This window comes from Ochotona curzoniae, unplaced genomic scaffold (genome assembly GCF_017591425.1).
Source record: "Ochotona curzoniae isolate NIBS_2020 unplaced genomic scaffold, NIBS_Ocur_1.0 scaffold_1852, whole genome shotgun sequence".
Taxonomy (NCBI): domain Eukaryota; kingdom Metazoa; phylum Chordata; class Mammalia; order Lagomorpha; family Ochotonidae; genus Ochotona; species Ochotona curzoniae.
The window spans coordinates 55,601,057-55,619,757 of NW_024467087.1; the positions used below are offsets into that span (position 1 = coordinate 55,601,057).

Below are 18,701 nucleotides of genomic sequence, written 5' to 3' on the forward strand. Positions count from 1 at the left end.
CTGGCTTCTAGCTTTGGATCAGCTCAGCTCTGGCAATTGTGGCCACTTAGGGAGTTAACCAGCAGATGGAAGATCTTTCTCTCTGTCTCTCCTTCTCTTTGTATATCTGCCTTTCCAATAAAAATAAATTTAAAAAATATAATAGTTATTTTATTTTTGATGATAGTTAAATAGTTGAGAAGGAAGCATGCCCATGTGGATCACCAATTAGGGTGGAGAGGGTCGAAGAATGGGGGAAAGTGGATTAGACAACTGTTTCCAATCTTTTTTCTTCCTATATCAGGGTAAAGTTGGGAGAGGAAGGGAGAGGGCCATTCCCAGAAGCCCAACTACATTACTACCTGGGGATGGGGCACAGCCATTCAGTGTCATCTCGGGGTCCCCAGTGTTGAGCTTATTCCAAAGGTATTGCTTAAGTGATTTTCATAGTTCTGAGATGCTGTTGATGTCATTGCCCTAAAGCTGAGGAAACCTTCCAAGGCCTATTGGCTGACATAGTCAACCTTAAAGCCTCCATTCATCCTTGCTGTCAGAGCTTGGCTGGGAGAGCTGTCGATTTTATTCTGCCATCCATTGTACTAGACATTCTCTGCAGGCCTCAATGAACTGGTTGTCATGTCCCCTAGGTTTACTTAAGCATGTCATTTACTTCACAGGCTTAAACAACCAAGGAGATTCAGCTCTGACATATGCAATCCACACTCAGACCACAGATCCTGTGATTTTTCCCATGGTTGAATTTCTTAGTCCAGCAGTCCACTTGGGGGAGGGGGATCCCCAAAGAAACCTCACCAGAGGTGAGCCCAGAACTGACTCCTCTGTGTGTCAGCCAGTACAGGGTCTGGCTCAGTCCATCACCCACATTAGCCTACACACACACTGGTGGTAGCAGTTGCCCAGTGAGTTCTGTCCCCAGCCCTATCTCAATACACAAACCAATGGATGCTGTGCCCAGCCTGACCCTACCTACCACACGCTCAGCATTCACTCACAACAGCGGAAACTGCAGCCTAGTCAGAACAACTCCAGCATCCCCCAACAGGACTCCACCAGCCCTGGTTTCTATGCATGTGTCAGTATGTGCAGCACACTAGTCCAGTCCACCTCACATCCCATTAGGCTCTCATATATATCAATGAGTTTTGGAGCCTTGTCAACCTGACCAACTGCAATATCCAGCTCACACTCATGCCAGTGGGTGCCACTGCCTGTCCAACCAGGTCCTCCCCAACTGTGGTTCTCATTCTCACCAGCAGAAGATGCAGCCCATCAGAGGGGTGACCACAATTTCCCTACTAGGCACACTCCCTTCCCCAGATCTTGCTCTTTCCAAGTGGTTCTGTAGTCTACCCTGACAGAACTTGCTTCCAGTTGCAGCAACTGCTAGCTGATGGTGTAGCAAAGCCCGAGGAGCCTGCACTTATTCTGGCTCATGCATGCATTCGAGGATATGGTCCCTTTAGCCCAATCTGGTTCTCCCCCTAACCCAGCTCACATGCAGACCAAAGGGGTTTGTAACTCCACCCAGCATGGTCTGCCTCATCCCAGCTCTCACACTTAACAGCTAGAGCAGTGGTCCAGCAGAGAGTTCCCGCAGCACGCCTACCAGTCTTGCACCCACCCCATCCCCCGGGTCTTACATGTGCTGGTGGATGCTGTGGCCCGGTCTGGCATGTCTCACCTCACCTCAGCATTCACCAGGGTGTGCTGCAGCCTGGTTCAGCTCAATCTGCCCCCAGTTCCAGCTTATACGGGTGGGAGCCACAGCTTAACCTAGCCTGGACTGCCCTAGTTCTGTCCCTAATTTGAACCGGTTGGTGTTGCAGTCCAACCTGGCCTGTCATGCATCCAAGCCTGGTTCTCACATCTGCCAGTGGGTGCTATGAATTGACCCAATCCAGCCTATACCCAGATCTGACCCACATGTATGCCCGGTGGGTACTGTAACCTAGCTTGATCTTGGCTGCTCCCAATTTTGGTTCTAAGTCCTGGCAGAGGAGTTCCCCAAGCTCCTCTGTTAGGCCATCTCCCAGTCACAGATATGGTGCACACCAGTGGGTGCTTGGCCCAGCCAGACTTGGCCCACCTCCTGTCCCAGCAGGTACAGCAGCCTTGCCCAACCAGTGCATACCAATTCTGGCTCTTTACTATTAGGTGCTGCAAACCAGTTATGCCTATTCTACCTCCAGAACCAGCTCTTAAGCTGTTCAGTGGGTGCCAAGTCCTAGCCCAGCCTCTCCTACGCCTTCTCTGGTCCCTGCAAGCACCAGCAGGTGCTGGAACCTAGCCCAGTCTGGCACATCCCAGAGCTAGTCTACACCTATGCCAAGGGATACTACAACCACATCCATCCCAGTTCACCACGCCCATTGTGGCTCTCATGCTCACTAGTAGAAACCACGGCCCAGCTGGAGAATCTCCTTAGATCCCTGATCAGGCCTGATCCCAGCCACTAAACTTCTATGTGCCCAGTGGTTTCTCCAACCCAACCCGGCATAACCATCACCCATCTTGGCCTTTACTATCGAATACCTCAACCTGGTCTGGTCTGGCTTGGTCTGGCCCACCCCCAGTTTCGACTCTCACTGGTGGGTACTGCAACCTAGCCCTGCCTAACCTGCCCCCCATCCCTGGCTTTCACGCAAATCGTTATGATAGCCTAGCCTAACCTGGAGTGTCTCACACCCTATCCTGGCTTCTGTGCATGCCAGTGTGCTATGGTTTGGCCTAGCCCTGCTGTTCCATCCACCCAGAGCCAACACACACCTGCCAACAAATGTGGCAGCCCTGCCTGGCCTTATCAATACCCAGGTCTGATTCACATGCTTATCAATAGGAGCTACAGCCCTCCAGAGGAGTTCCCCAAGTTCCCCCACCAGGTTCACTCCCAGACCAAATCGTATATGTGCAAGCAAGTGGTATGCCCTTATCCTGGATAGTCTGCCCCCAGTCTCAGCTTTTGTGTGTGCTGGTGGATGTTGTGCCCCAGCATGCCCCATACCCAGTTCTTGGTGCACCAGCCCGGCCTGTTCCCAACCCCAATACCCATGAATGTTAGTGAGTTCCATGCTCATGCCTAGCTTGGCCTGTCACCTGCCTAACCCTTAAGTAAACCAGCAGGTATGACAGTCCATAGGGCTGCTGAGCCTACAAATCCCACACAGAATCTGTGCCCAGAGCTGGTTCTCTCGCATGATGGTTAACGTCATGGCCCAGCCTGAAGTGGTCTACCCCCTGCCCTGACATTCACTGGTGGGTCCATGGTCAAGCTCTGCCAGGCAGGCTGCCCGGCAATGGCTTTTGTGTATGCAGGCAAACAGTGGTTGATACCAACAAACCCAGCTCAGTTCTCCCACGTGGGTGGGTGTATTGATTTGGCCTCCAAAGGTTCTCCAGTTCCTGTCATCCAAACCACCCAGTCTCAGCCGCCTCATTTTCCTGCAAGTGCAGTAGCCAGGTTGGTGGAAGTCCCCCAGAAGTCACTCCTCAACTGTCATGTTCTCACAGCAGTTCTTCCTCCCACACATCCCCAGCCCTCTTCCCTGAGTAATCCACACCTCCATCATGCCTGCAATCATGCAGACCCCCAAACCCGGTCCTCCAGCAGTGTGTCATGTCAGCTTGGGGCCCTCTCTACCTGCCCAGGCCCCAAACGCATTCATGTGTAGGTCCCCAGATCCCATCTCTGCTGGTGTGCTGGTGTCTGCCTCCCACATATCTTAAAAAAAAAAAAAAAAAAAGAAAAGAAAAGAAAAGAAAAAAAGAATAGGCAACTATGCTGGCACACTCATACCGTACAGCGAGCTAATGCCTGCCAGCTATTAGCTGCTTTTCTCCGAGCAGTGTAACACTTGCTTAGATACAATGCAACTTAAGCCACCCTAACTGGAATAAATATACATTTTTTGTTTAATTCTTGGTTAAAGATTTATTTATTTTTATCTGGGAGGCAGATTTACACAAAGAAAAAGACAAAGAGAGAAAGAACTCTTCAGTCTGCTCATTCACTACCCAAATGGCTGCAACAGCCAGAGTTGAGCTAATCCAAAACCAGGAGCTAGCAGGCTCTACTGGGTCCCCACATGGGTGCAGGGGCTCAAGGTTTGGGCCATCCTCCATTGCTTTCCCAGGCCATTAGCAGGGAACTGAATTGGAAGGGCAACAGCAGCCAGGACTTGAAACTTGAACCGGAGTCCATATGGGATGCTGGCACTGCAGATATTTGATTACATGGCTAAGATACCATGCCATCCCCAATACTAAAACAAAAACAACAAAAAATGTAATCAACATGAAGGATAAAATGAATAACTCCAATATATACCTAAGCAATGGTTCCAGAAAAAAAGAAATAAGAAATAATTTTAGGGCCTGGAACGGTAGCCTAGCAGCTAAAGTTTTCACCTTGAACGCGCCAGGATCCCATACGGGCACTGGTTCTAATCCCGGCAGCTCCACTTCCCATCCAGCTCCCTGCTTGTGGCCTGGGAAAGCAGTTGAGGATGCTCCAAAGCCTTGGGACCCTGCACCCACGTGAGAGACCCAGAAAGAAGTTCCTGGCTCCTGGCTTCAGTTCGGCACAGCACCAGCTGTTGCAGCCACTTGGGGAATGAATCATCGGATGTAAAATCTTCCTCTCTGTCTCTTCTCCTCTCTGTATCTCTGCCTTTCTAATATAAAAATAAATAAATATTTACTAAAAAGAGGAAGAATATTTTAGAAGGTATTAGCTAAGTTTTTTTCTCCCAACTTAGGACACCAAAGTCCTCCGACTGATGGAATATGCCAAATAATTGCAAAATGGGGGTGACAGCCTAGAGCAACTAGTTAGGCCACTGTCTATAGTGGCAGATCCCACATGGATTCTGGTTCTAGCTGTAGTTACTTTGCTTCTGATCCAGTTTCCTGCGAAAGCCCCTGGGAAAGCATCAGAAGGTGGCACAGGCGTTTAGATCCCTCAGTCTGTGCAAGAGACTCAGATGGATTTCCTACCTCCAGGTTCTGGCACGGCACAACCCTGGCCACTGTAGCCACTTGGGGAATGAAACAGCAAGCAGATCCCTCTCTCTCTCTCTCTCACTGTCCTTCCATTCCTCTCTGCAATACTGCCTTTCCAATAAATAAATCAATCTTTCATTTGAAACTAAGGGGGAAGTGGGCCAGCATTGCAGGGCAGCAGGTTAAGTCCTTGCCTCCACTTCTGACCCAGCTCACTAGTAACATACCTGGGAAAACAGTGCTCAAGTGATTGGGCCCATGCACCCACACAGGAGACCTGGATGAAGCTACTGGCTTGTGGTTTCAACCTGGCCCAGCACCAGCCATTGCTGCCATTTGGGTAGTGACTAAGTGGATTTAAGATCTCTCTTTCTCTATCTGACTTTCACTATGCCTCTATCTCAAACTTTGCCTTTCAAATAAATAAATCTTTTTATTAAAAAAAAAAAAGAGAGAGAGAGAGAGAGAAAGAGAAGAAGAAGAAGGGGCCTGGCGCATTAGCCTAGTGGCTAAAATCCTCACCTTGCATGTGCCCAAATCCCATATGGGCGCCGGTTCATGTCCCATCTGCTCCACTTCCCATCCAGCTCCCTGCTTGTGGCCTGGGAAAGCAGTCAAAGACGGCCCAAAGCCTTGGGATCCTGCACCCATGTGGGAGACCCAGAAGAAGCTCCTGGCTCCTGGCTTCATCGGTACAGCTGTGGCCATTGCAGCCACTTGAGGAGTGAACCAGTGGACAGAAGATCTTTCTCTATGTCTCTCCTCTCTGTAAATCTGACTTTCCAATAAAAATAAATAAATCTTTAAAAAAGAAGAAGAAAGATAGGGGGCAGGTATTTGGTGCAGCAGTTAAGTCACCACATAGCATGCCCACAGCCTGCATTTTATTGCGACCTGAGAAATAACTACCTGCCTTTGATCTAGCTTCCCGTAAAGTACACCCTGGGAGGTGTACACCCTGGGAGGCAGATGGGAGCTCTAACATCTGGGTCCTTGACAGCCACATGGGAGACCCAGATTGAATTCCCACCTCTTGGATTCACACATGCCCAGCCACTGCTCTTGCACACTTTTGAAGACATCCCTCTCCATTTGTGTCTCTATTTTACTAATAAAATTATAATTAAATAAGCTTTTTGAAAATAAGAAACAAATGCACTTATATCACAAATAAATTGCAAGTCAAAAATAAGAAGCAAAATTTTAAGATTTATTTGAAAAAGTTACACAGCAAAAAAGAGACAAAGAGTGTGTCCACCTGCTGGCTCACTCCCCAAATGGCTGAATCAACCCAAATGGCTGGGCCAACCCAGGGCCAGGAGCCAGGAACTCCACCCAGGCCTCTCATGTGGGTGACACAGGCCAAAATATTTGGGCCATCTTCTGCTGTTTCCCCAGGCACTTTAGCAAGAAACTGGATCGGAAGTGCACTCAAACTGGCACACATACGGAATGCCAATGTCACAAGGCAACAACAACTCACAGGGCCACCTACCACCACCCCCCATCTTGGGATATAGTAAAGCTAGTACCAAAGAAAACATAATTACCCACCTAAAAAGAAATTATAACTAAACTAACTACAGACTTCTCACAAACATTAGGACTTGTGGAAACACAAGAGAGTATATTATCAAGGTGCTAAGGGCAAAACTATTGACAGCCCTACATCCAGCTTAACCATCATTCAAGGCAAACAGCATAGTGAAGAGATTCTCAGAACACAAAGTTTACTATTGAGAGAGGAGTTAGACTGGGTAGTAGGCAGTTAGGGTATTCTGGGTCCCCAAGTCATTTTTTTTCTCAAAAATAGAAGGGTATTTTCCCCACCATGTCCTAGATTCACCAGAGCACGTCTCTTCCAAGGGACAAGGATGCTATTAGCATATCAGTTCCCCACTTGAAGTATCATCCCATTGTGGGAGGGCCTCAGGCTGATCTCTATCATTGAAAGGAGAGCAGGAAGAAGTAATACACATCTGCCTAAGGCCTGGAATGTCCTGTGTCTGGCACCTCTGTGGCCTTTTGTCCCAAGGCCAGGTGCCATGGAAACCAGGAATTTTCTTTGTTCTTGGAGAAACATTTTTGAGGTAAACCTTTAAAAGGTGCATTCCCCACCATTAATACAGGTTCGGGTTCTGTTCTTCCTGCCACTATGGCAGAGGACTAGGGTTCTTCTTGTCCTCCTGCCACTATGGAGGACAAGGAAAAGGGAAAAACTTTTTCCTCCTGCCACTATGGCAGGGGGTGAGGGTCCTTTCTATCTCAAAACCCCCTCCCGTCGCTAGGACGGGAGTCTTCTCTTCTCAGCTTTTCTAGTAAATCTTGCTTTAAAACTAAACTGTGTCCGCACGAAAATTCTTCTTTCCTGTGAGACAAGAATTGAGGTTGCTGCCATACTCGGGGTCAAAAACCCTGCAACACTATCAGCAGGCCTTTTCTGAAAGAGCTACTCTTTTATAAAGAAAGAACATAAACCAAGATTGGGGTAAATGAAGAACATTGAGAAAAAGAGTTTTTTTAAACCTTATTGGTGAATAATCACTAATAAATGTAAGGTAGCTTAAACAAGGCAAAAGTAATGTAGAAATAACATTAACATGGACTGAGGGATAAGGCATAAACCATTCTGCTTATTTAGGATAGGAATAATAATTAAGCTTACTACACATACATGTTAAAATTTAAAAGTGATCAACATTCTGATTTCAGCACTAGAATAAGATCTGGAAAATGCATTTGAAGAACCTAGGCATTTTCTGCCTTTTGTGATTCTGCCTTAATGGCTTGGCTGGGGGCTCTGTGAACTCCAGGCCTGATAGCCTATGTGACACCCGGAAGGACACCTGGCAGGTCACGTAGGCAGACCACTCCTCAGGAAGGAGGTACCTGGTGTTTGATAAGATTCACAGCCCAATAGCTCATCGATTTGTACTTTTTGAAAGTTGCTTGTTTCAAACCCACCAATAGAAGCCTGCTAAGTCATGACTGTATAATTAATAGCCTGAAATGTATAAGAACTGGGGGCTTGGGCTTTCTGGGGTTTTGGGCTTCTGGCTCGCGCTTTTTTTTCCTCCCTGTGGGATTCTAGCAGCCTTGGCTGCGGCTGCCCCTCCCCCAGCTGGGTTACCTAGGCTAACCTGAATAAACCACCTTTTTGCCTTAGCACCGACTTCAGACTTGATGATTATCTGGGGATTTCAAATTCCGGCACAACACCTTGTTGTCCCCTTTACAATGAAAAAGAATTGGGCTAACTTCAAATTGAACCCACGTGACCTCGTGGCGCAATGGTAGCGCGTCTGCCTCCAAATTGAACCCAAAAGCAAAGCTTGCTCAAAAAGTAAGAGAGACAGTACCTGAAGGGAAAGGCGATACAGCTGCGTGCTCCCTCGGGATAGACTGCAACTAGACACCCAAAGGAAGTATTCAGGTTGGCGTGCTGACCAATTGGTGAAAGTTGTTGTGCCTTGCTGAAGGCACAGTGGGGACAACCACTGGGAAGACAAGCAGCCTTCTGCAAGAACTTCCTCTGCCAACCCCCACAAGGCACTCAGTGAGGCCTTGCCCAAAGCAGTGCCCATTGTGATGCACCATGTTGGGCCCCACCCCCACCCCACCCTCACAGGGCAGCAGCTGTGCCTAAGGCCAGACAGGATGCCCTGACAATCTCCTGCCCCAAAGAACAATGATTATTTCTTCCCTTGAAAGCACGCTGCAGGATGGGAGCCCTATCCATGAGAAAGGGGTGGAATTTCACACTGACTTCACCACAACACCAAGGCAGTTGATGGAGAGGGCATGGCCCTGGGGAATCAGGCCTCAAACTGAGGCTTTATCAGCACAGGGGTCACATCTGACCACCCTTGGCACCACAGGCTAACATCTCTCCTAGAACAGTAATAATAGACGCTAGTGGATAAGACAGGACAAGATAACACATAAAGAGGCCCTCACCTAAGGCACAGTGCAAAGAGAAGACCTGAAATTCTGAATGGACCAGATATTAATCTACATCAGTAGATTAATTCAAATTCCCACACTAAAGGTATGGCAGAAGGAAAGACATTCCATTTAAAGACATAAAAGTTCAAAACCTCTGATCCCAGCACAATGGCTCAGTGGCTAAATCCTTACCTGGCCAGCACTGGGAGCCCATGATGTCATTAATTCATGTCCCTGCTGCACATCATCCAGCTCCCTGCTTGTGGCCTGGCAAAGCAGTAGAGGATGACCCAAAGCCTTGGGACCCTGCACCCAGGTGGGAGACCTTGACGAGGCTTCTGGCTCCTGGTTTCTGGTTCCTGGAATCTGTCTCCCGGATTGGGATCAGTTCAACTTGGGCCATTGCAGCCATTTGGGGAGTGAACCAGGCGATGGAAAATCTTTCTCTCTCTCTCTCAATAAATCAGACTGCCTTTCCAAGAAAAGAAAAAGAAAGAAAGAAAGAAAGAAAGAAAGAAAGAAAGAAAGAAAGAAAGAAAGAATTAAAAAAAAAAAAGCTCAGAATCTTAATCTCAAATGAAACAACAAAATTAAAAGGCCTAGGAAGACAAAAAAAAAAAAAAAATCAAGACCCTACCAGAACCAGACACATAATCAAACAGGTGCTGAAAATATTTAGAATGAAATTTAAAATCCTTGAAGTCATACTTGAATATTCTAAGCCAAAACGAGAACATGAAAAATCAAATGAGTGATTTCAGCAGACACATGGTAACTATAAAAAGCAATAAAAGCAAAGTGGGAAAAAGGAAAAGGAAGAACAGTTAAAATAGATAAAGAATGCTTTCAATGGGTTCATACTAGACAACTCAGCCAAGGAAAGATTCTGTGAACTTAGGCCCAGCACAGGAACCTAGTGGCTAAAGTCCTCACTTTTGCAGGAGCCGGGATCCTGCACAGGCGAAAGTTTGTATACCAGCAGCCCCACTTCCCATCCAGCTTCCTGCCTGTGATCTGGGAAAGCAGTTGAGGACGGCCCAAAGCCTTGGGACCCTGCATCCAAGTGGGAGACCCAGAAAAAGCTCCTGGCTCCTGGCTTTGGATTGGCTCAGCTCCAGCCGTTGGGGCCACTTGGAGTGTGAATCATTGGAAGGAAGGAAGATCTTCCTTTCTGTCTCTGCTCCTCTCTCTATATCTGACTTTCTGATAAAAATAAGTAAATTTTCAAAAAGGAATCCCTTAACTTGAAGATAAGTCAATATAAATTACTCCAACAAAAACCCTGAGAGAAAATAGTAGGTGGAGAGGGGACAGTGTTATAGCCTAATGGCTAAATCCTCACCTTGTACTTCTAGGATCCCATATGGACACCAGTTCAAGTCCTGGCTGCTCCACTTCCCATGCAGTTCCTTGCTTGTGGCTTGTGTGAGTAGTAGAGGATGGCCCAAACCTTGGAACCCTGCACCTGCATGGGAGACGCAGAAGAAGCTCCTGGCTTCACATGAGGTCAGTTCTGGCCATTGTGGCCATTTGGGGAGGTGAACCAGCAAATGGAAGATCTTCTCTGCCTCTCCATCTCTCTGTGAATCTTCCTTTCCAATAAAAATAAATATTTTTAAAACAAAATAGTGGATGAAAGATAGAGGAATTGAGGAAAAAATCTGCAGGACAATCAACGTCAAGAGATCCATCCTGGTGATAGCTGAGATTACAGAAAGAGGAGAGAGAATGGGAAAAAGAAACATTTGAAGAGTTAATGTCCAAAAATATCCTAAATTTTATGTAAGACACCTAACCACAAATGCCAGATAATCAGAGAAAACAAAGATAAATTTGAATATATATAAATGTATCACAAGATCATCAACTCAACTGTTCACGACCACCATCTCACAGGGCTCATTTCTGTGTACAAGTCTCATTCTGTGTAACTGATTGGCCAAATCTAGATTATAAGCCTACATCCCATCTGAGAAACTTGGGGATACAAAATCTCTAGTAAAGTGTGACCCATATCATGAGAAATTATCAAAAGGCAGAATAGGCATTTAAAAACACTGGGCAAGGGCTGGTGCAATAGCTCAACTAGCTAATCTGTTGCCTGCCAGTGCTGGCATTTCATTTGGGCACTGGTTCACATTCTGGCAGCTCCTTGCTTATGGCCTGGGAAAGCAGTAGAGGATGCTCCAAACCCTTGGGACCCTGCACTCATGTGGGAGACCCAGAAAAAACTCCTGGCTTCAAGGTTCTGCAAAATCATGCTTCAACGCTATAAACTGCTAAATACTAAAATTAAAATAGACATGAGACAGCTGAATAGTAATCTATAGCCATTTTAAGGTGTATAGAACCCAGTTGTATATAAACAAATAATTGTAATGTCAATGTAGAAGTCATAGGATGTGGTTCAGAACTTGCACTCTTTTTTTTTTCTCTCTCTCTCTCTTTTAACATGCTGATTACACAATACCATGCCAACTAATTCCATTACGTTATAAATTGTTACTGATGCAATGTTGGGGCTTTTAATTGATTGGGCTGATACTCCGTCGGCTCTGCCTTCAGACCAGAGACGGTCTCCCCAAGAAACTGTTCAACTTATCTGGACAATAAGATACTGGACTCTATGCTTTGTAGATGCTTGCAAGGAAAGAATCTCAACTGAATTTGAACTGTGGTAATACAACAAGAATCCACCATGGGGGGGAGGGGCGGGTTATGGGGAGGGGAGAGGGAAATCCCCAGTGCCTATAAAACTGTGTCACATAATGCAATGTAATCAATTAAAAAAAAAACCTAAAAAAATTAATTAATAAAAATAAAATAAAAAAAAAATCCTGGCTTCGGATTGGTTCAGTTCTAGCCATTGCAGCCATTTGGGGAGTGAATCATCGGATGGAAGATTTCCTTTCTTTCTTTCCTTCTCTCTATAAATCTGCCTTTCCAATAAAAATAACTATTTTAACAATAATAATAATAATAATAATAATAATAAACCAGGCAACCCTAGATGGCAAAACCCTGGCAGCATATGCCCAGAAATCCTCCATCAAGGCCAACATTGTACTATTGTGACATTGTGGATAAAACATCCCAAATGCATACAGGTTTGAGTCCCAGCTGTTGCACTTCTGATCAAATTGGCTAATGGCCTGGGAGTGAACCAACAGATTAAAGATCTCTCTTTGTCTCTATAACTCTACTTTTCAAATAAATAAAATTGTTTTTTTTTTAAAAAAAAAAACAGTTATTGTACAGTTGATTCTTCATAAAATCATTATTCCTCCAAAGAAGATTTTTGTAAGGTAAATATTTTACCTTAATGTAGTAACCTGTTCAAAATCTCCACTCCCTCCCCCTCCATCTAAGAGACATAAATAGTAATCCAAGGAGGTAAAAATTCACATGATAAATAATATCTTTGCACAAAATTGGTTTTGCCTAATGTAAACAATGAACAATACAGATGAACACACAGGGACAAACTAAAAAATGTAACTCCAAACCAAGGACAGGAGCCCTAGATGTTAGAAAAAACATTGGCATAAAAACATCAGTAATCGGGCACAAAGTTAAGTCTCTACCTGAGCTGCTGGCATCCCATATGGACGCCGGTTCATATCCTAGTTGCTCCACTTCCCATCCAGCTCCCTGCTTGTGGCCTGGGAAAGCAGTAGAGGCTGGCCTAAGGCCATGGGCACCCACATGGGAGACCCAGAAGAAGCTCTGGACTCCTGGCTTCAGAGCACCCAACTCTGTCCATGGCAATCATTTGGGAAATGAACCAGTGAATAGAAGCTTTTTCTTTTCCGTCTCTTTCTTTTCTCTTTTGCTGTAAGTCTCTCAAATAAAAACTAATAAATCTTTGAGAAAAGAACAATCAGTATTGGGGCCAGTGCACATTAAGTACCCGCCTGAGGAACAGGCATCCCACCCACATGTGCACCAGTACGAGATCCAGCCATGCTGCTTAAAAAACAGCTCCTTGGATTCGCCACTTCCATGCATTTTAATTCTATATACGACTGGCCCGGCGCGGTGGCGCAGTGGTTAAGGTCCTCGCCTTGCACGCCCTGGATCCCATGTGCGCGCCGGTTCTAATCCCGGCAGCCCCGCTTCCCTTCCAGCTCCCTGCCTGTGGCCCGGGAAAGCAGTCGAGGACAGCCCATAGCTTTGGGACCCTGCACCCGCGTGGGAGACCCGGAGGAGGCTCCTGGCTTCGGACCGGCATAGCGTCGACCGTTGCGCTCACTTGGGGAGTGAATCATCAGACGGAGGATCTTCTTCTCTATGTATATCTGCCTTTCCAATAAAAATAAAAAAATAAATCTAAAATATATATATATATATATATAAAGAAACAGCCCCCTGCTAATACACCTGGGAAAGCAGTGTCCTTAGGATCATGCACCTACATGGGAAACACAGAAGAAGCTCCGGGATCCTGCTTTTGGATTGGCCCAGTCCTACTTGTTGCAGCCACTTGAAAAGTGAACCAGACAACGGAAGACCTATATGTCTCTGTAACTCTACCTTTCCAATAACTTTTCAAATAACTAACTTAGCTTTCAAATAAGCAAAATCAATCTTTCTTTTCAAATGTCTTTTTCAAAAATTAGTATCAAACTCTCAAAATGAAATACAACAACTGTTTTAAAAAGAATACCTAGTTTTGCAGCAGCATCAGCTGGAAGAGACTGACACAGAGAGCAAATTCTGTCAAGCTGTACTACAGAACCACCTGGAGAGTGCACAACCCAGGAGTGGGAGTGGGCCCAGTAGGGAAACAGTGGGCACCTCCCTCTGAGTTGCCACTCTGACTGGTGAACATGAGAATCAGAACTGGGACGGGCATGGCTAGACACAGAGTGGCACCCACCAGCACATGTGTGGGGTGAATAGTGGGGCTGTTTGGGTTGAATTAGGCTTCAAGGCCCATTGACATGTACAAGAGCTGAAAGGGAAGTGAGACAGATTGGATCAGTCTGCTGTACTAACTGGCAAGCACGGGAACCAGGGCAGGGGGGCAGGCCTAGTGGGGGTTATTGCGAGTTGCTGCAACTAGGCTGCAGCTCTCACCGATGTATGTGAAGGTTGAGCGTGTAGTGGGCAAGATCGGGCTGGACTGCAACAGCCATTGGTTTGTGTAGAAGACGGGGCTGGAGGCAGAACTGCCCCAGCAATTGCAATCACCTGCATATGCATTAGCTGATTGGGACCACGGACTGTGCTGGACCCTGTATTGGCAAGCACACACAAGAATCAGGTCAATCAACTATGTTTAAATCATCAAAACTAAAAATGATTATCTCTAAAAAATGAATATCCTGGACCTGATATAAAATTGGAGGTGAGGGAGATGATAATGACACACACACACAAAAAAAAAATCCACCAAAAAAAAAAAAAAGAATTAACTGAAGAAAACATACTGAGCAGGTATAGTTCAGAACTCATAGCAAAGTAAGTAATATTAAATGATAAGTCAAAATATAAACTGAAAGGAAATATTTGAAGGAAGGTGAAGCTGTGGTTGTACAACGATTAACCACGCTTGTTTCTGAGGAAGATGCTGTTGAGCGGGTTGTGCAGACTGTGTCTGGCTCCTCCCGCTCCTGATTCACCACTGCTCACTCTTGCTGAGAAACAAGTGAGTCATGCAGTGATGTGCAGTCATCGCTTTTAAGGATACTGGCTAGACTCTGTGGAGCCAGGGGTAGCCATTCACCGCATTTTGATCACTCTGAACAGCTGCAGCATCAAGTCCCTGGAGAAGGTGTGTGCTGACTTGATCAGAGAAGCAAAGAAGAAAAATCTGAAAGTGAAAGGATCTGTTTGAATGCCTACTAAGACACTGAGAAACACTAAAAGAAAAACACTTTGTGGGGAACTTTCTAAGACCTGGGATCATTTCCAGATATGGGTCCACAACCAGCTCATTGACCTGCACAGTCCTTCTGAGAGTGTTAAAGCAGATCCTTCCATCAGCATTGAACCAATGGAAATCAGCATTGCAGATGCCTAAGCTGACCAACTATTTGAATAAATTGACTGCCAGTTGTTTAAAAAAAAAAAAAATGGGGGTAGCCAGTGAGGCAGCCTAGTGGCTAAAGTCCTCACCTTGCATGCGCCAGGATCCCATATTGACACCAGTTCATGTCCAGGCAGCCCCGCTTCCCATCCAGCTCCCTGCTTGTGGCCTGGGAAGGTAACAGAGAATGGCCCAAAGTCTTGAGTCCCTGCACCCACGTGGGAGACCCAGAAGAAACTCCTGACTTCTGGCTTTGGATCAGCTTAGCTCCAGCTGTTGCAGCCACTTGGGAGGTGAACCAGCGAACAGGGGATCTTTCTCTCTGTATATGTGCCTTTCCAATAAATATAAACAAATCTTTGGGGAAAAAAAGAAGAACCACAGCAAAGGAAAAAGTAAGCAACAGCATTCATACAGGCACCAACCAACCACTCTACACAAAAGATAACTTGAGTGAATGTACATTCAATCATCAAGGAAGCCATAATTTAGCATGGCTGAAGATGTCCAAACAAGAGCTAGACATGTAAGGATGCTTACCTTAAGAATAAGAAACATCCCCAGCTGTGGGCAATGACCTGGGTTGCATTGTACCTAGGCAAGTGCTACACTGCTTGGGAGAAAAGCAGCTAATAACTAGTGGGCATCTCAGGCCTGAATAATGCCAAATCTGTGTTAATAATACCAGTGTGCCAGCATAATTGCCTCGCCTATTCTATTTTTTATTTTTTCTCTAAAGAAATGGGAGGAGATGGTTCCTGGGTCCATAAACCTGGGAGACGGGAACCCCAGGGAGTCTGAATTGCTTGGCTTAAGTCCTTAGGCATACCTGCACAGTGGGTGCCACATCCATGAGCCCCAGGACAGGGATGCCAGGGAGGGTAGGGGGGCGGAGCTCAGGTCCGCTTTGCAGTAAGTGCCATGTTTGGGAGCCCTGAGGGTGAGGGCTATGGCAATACCCGGATTGCCTGGCCTGGGACCTTTTACCTGCTTGCACAGTGTTTGCCAAGTCCATGAGCCCTGGGGATTAGTGTGGGGACTATGGCGGTATCTGGGTTGCCAGGCTGGGTCTTTAGGCCTGCCTGTGTGGTGAGTGGCTAGTCTGTGTGCCTCGGATACGTGGATTCTGGGGATGCCAGGTCAGGTGGCACAAGATTTCCTCCTCAGTGGAAAAGGTGGAGCAGCAGATGGCAGGCCCAGATGCACATGGAGGATATGGCAGTCCATTGGGGCCAGCAGAGGACACCTGGTACCATAGCAGAGGAAGGAGGGAGGGAGAAATCAGACAACTACTCCAACCAAGCGATGACAGCAAATATCTGGGCGAGTGGAGACTCTGACATCAACTATATCCTTGGATCAGTGAGAACAGCATTTCAGAACTATCAACACCACTTAAGCAGAACCCTGGGAACACGCTCCACACCGGGAACCCTGAGTTGATTTTGGGTAGCCATTCCCCATCCCTGGGTACAGGCGCAGTTGGGAGGCTGGGTGTGGATTCTCCCCTTATCTCCTCCCTTCCCCCAGATACAGGAAGAAGAAAAACAAAATTTGGAAACAATGGTCTCATCTTTTTGCCCCTAACCCTCAATCCTTCCCACAGTGATCAACTATGTAAACATTGTCAAAAATAAAAATTAAATAAAAGAATAAGAAACATAACAGGATATAGAAAATGATACCTTTACAGCATTTTCATAAACATAAGCTCACTTGACCATAAAATCATCAAAAAACTAGTTTAATATAAAATCCTAAGGTCACACATAATATGAACCAGATTCAAAATGGCACTCTTGGGGACAGTGATGTGGCGTAGCTGGTAAAGCTGCTACCTGCAGTATTGACATCCTGTATAGGCATCCTGTCCTGGCTGCCCTACTCCTGATCCAATTCCCTACTAATGTGCTTAGGAAAGGCATTGGAAAGTGGTCCAAGTGGTTGGGCCCCTGCCATTCACCTGGGAGTCTTGGAAGAAGCTCTTGTCTCCTAGCTTCTGGTTTTAACCTGGTCCAGTCCCTGCTGTCACAGCCATGTGGGGAATAAACAAGTGAATGGAAGCCCTCTCTGCCTGTCCTTCTCTTTGAGCAAGTTTGCCTTTCAAATAAATAAGTCTTCTTTAAAAATTGATACATAATGCCCTTGCTCAAATATGATTTCATAAAATATAAAACAGGGGGATCAGCATTATCATACAGTAAATTAAGCCACAGTGTACAACATTAGCATCCCATTTAGATACTGGTTCAAGTTCCAACTGCTCCATTTCCAAGGCTTTGGGCCGTCCTTGAATGCTTTCCCAGGCTACAAGCAGGGAACTGAAAGGAAAGTGGAACAGCCAGGACATAAACCGGCACCCACATAGGATCCCGGCAAGTGCAAGGAGAGGACTTAACCACTAGGATACCGCACTGGGCCCATGGGTTCTCTCTGTATAACGTCATCATGATTTGACCTCGGGACTCTGCTCTAGCAACCAAATCCAATCCAATCACTGTCCAAGGCCCCGTCCTCAGACATTGTGATTGGATTAAGTTATGTCCTTAATCCATTAACATAGGATGCTATAGATCAAGCCTTTGAAAACATTGGCTTTTGAAGACTAAAACTGTTGCTTAAACCATAACAATCTTTTCAGTGAGTCTGTGGGGTTGGAATCTTGCAAGGCTTTCTTGCCTTTTTTTTAAGATTTATTAATTTTTATTGGAAAGGCAGAGTTACAGAGAGAAGGGAGAGAAAGAGAGACAAAGATCTTCTGTCCACTGGTTCACTCCCAAAGTGGCTGCAATATCCAAAACTGACCTAATCCAAAGCCGGGAGCCAGGAGCCTCTTCCAGCTCTCCAATGCAGGCGCAGGGTCCCAAGGCTCTGGGCCATACTCCACTGCTTTCCCAGGCCACAGGTCTGGAGCTGGATGGGAAGTGGAGCAGCCAACGCATGAACCTGCACCCATATGGGATCCCGGTGCCTTCAAGGTGAAGATTTAGCCACTAGGCTATCGCACTGCGCCCAAGATAATGATTTTGATCATAAGAATGACAGATTTCTGAGAGTTAACAAAACATATGGGTTGCCTTAAATTATTTTGGGAACATTGTCATTTTAGATTTCGGTTTCAGGTTTTGTATTTTGCCTAAAGGTTAGATTCTTGTCAGTATGAGACTATATTGCAATAGATTGAAAACTTTCCCCCTCAATACACACACACTCCCATGAGCAAGGTAAGTGCAGATAAAAAATGGTGGTCAGTGATAGTTGGAGAACTCGGATACTGACTTGGATTTGCCCAGTTTTTCTGACATTGGACTGTTATAGAGAGCAGTTTCCTGATGAATAGCATCCTTCAGAGATTACCTAACATTGATTCAATTTGATATCCTGTCATTTAACTCGACACCCCTTCCTTGGTTGGCAACATTCTGTGGGACATGTTAGCTTTAATTGCTAGTAATTTGTGTATTAAGATTGCCACTAGGGCCCAGCGCGGTGGCCTAGCAGCCAAAGTCCTCACCTTGCACGTGCCCCGGGATCCCATATGGGCACCGGTTCTAATCCCGGCAGCTCCACTTCCCATCCAGTTCCCTGCCTGTGGCCTGGGAAAGCAGTCGATGGTGGCCTCGACCTTGGGACCCTGCACCCATGTGGGAGACCTGGAGGAAGTTCCTGGCTCCTGGCTCCGGATCGGCACAGCACTGGCCATTGCGCTCACTTGGGGAGTGAATCA

At 46.2% G+C, this 18,701-nt stretch overlaps 1 pseudogene; it reads left to right on the top strand.

Annotated features, from left to right (window-relative positions):
• Positions 1-14,024: 14,024 nt before the first annotated feature.
• Positions 14,025-14,968, top strand: LOC121169148 (annotated as a pseudogene).
• The last annotated feature ends 3,733 nt before the right edge of the window (positions 14,969-18,701 follow it).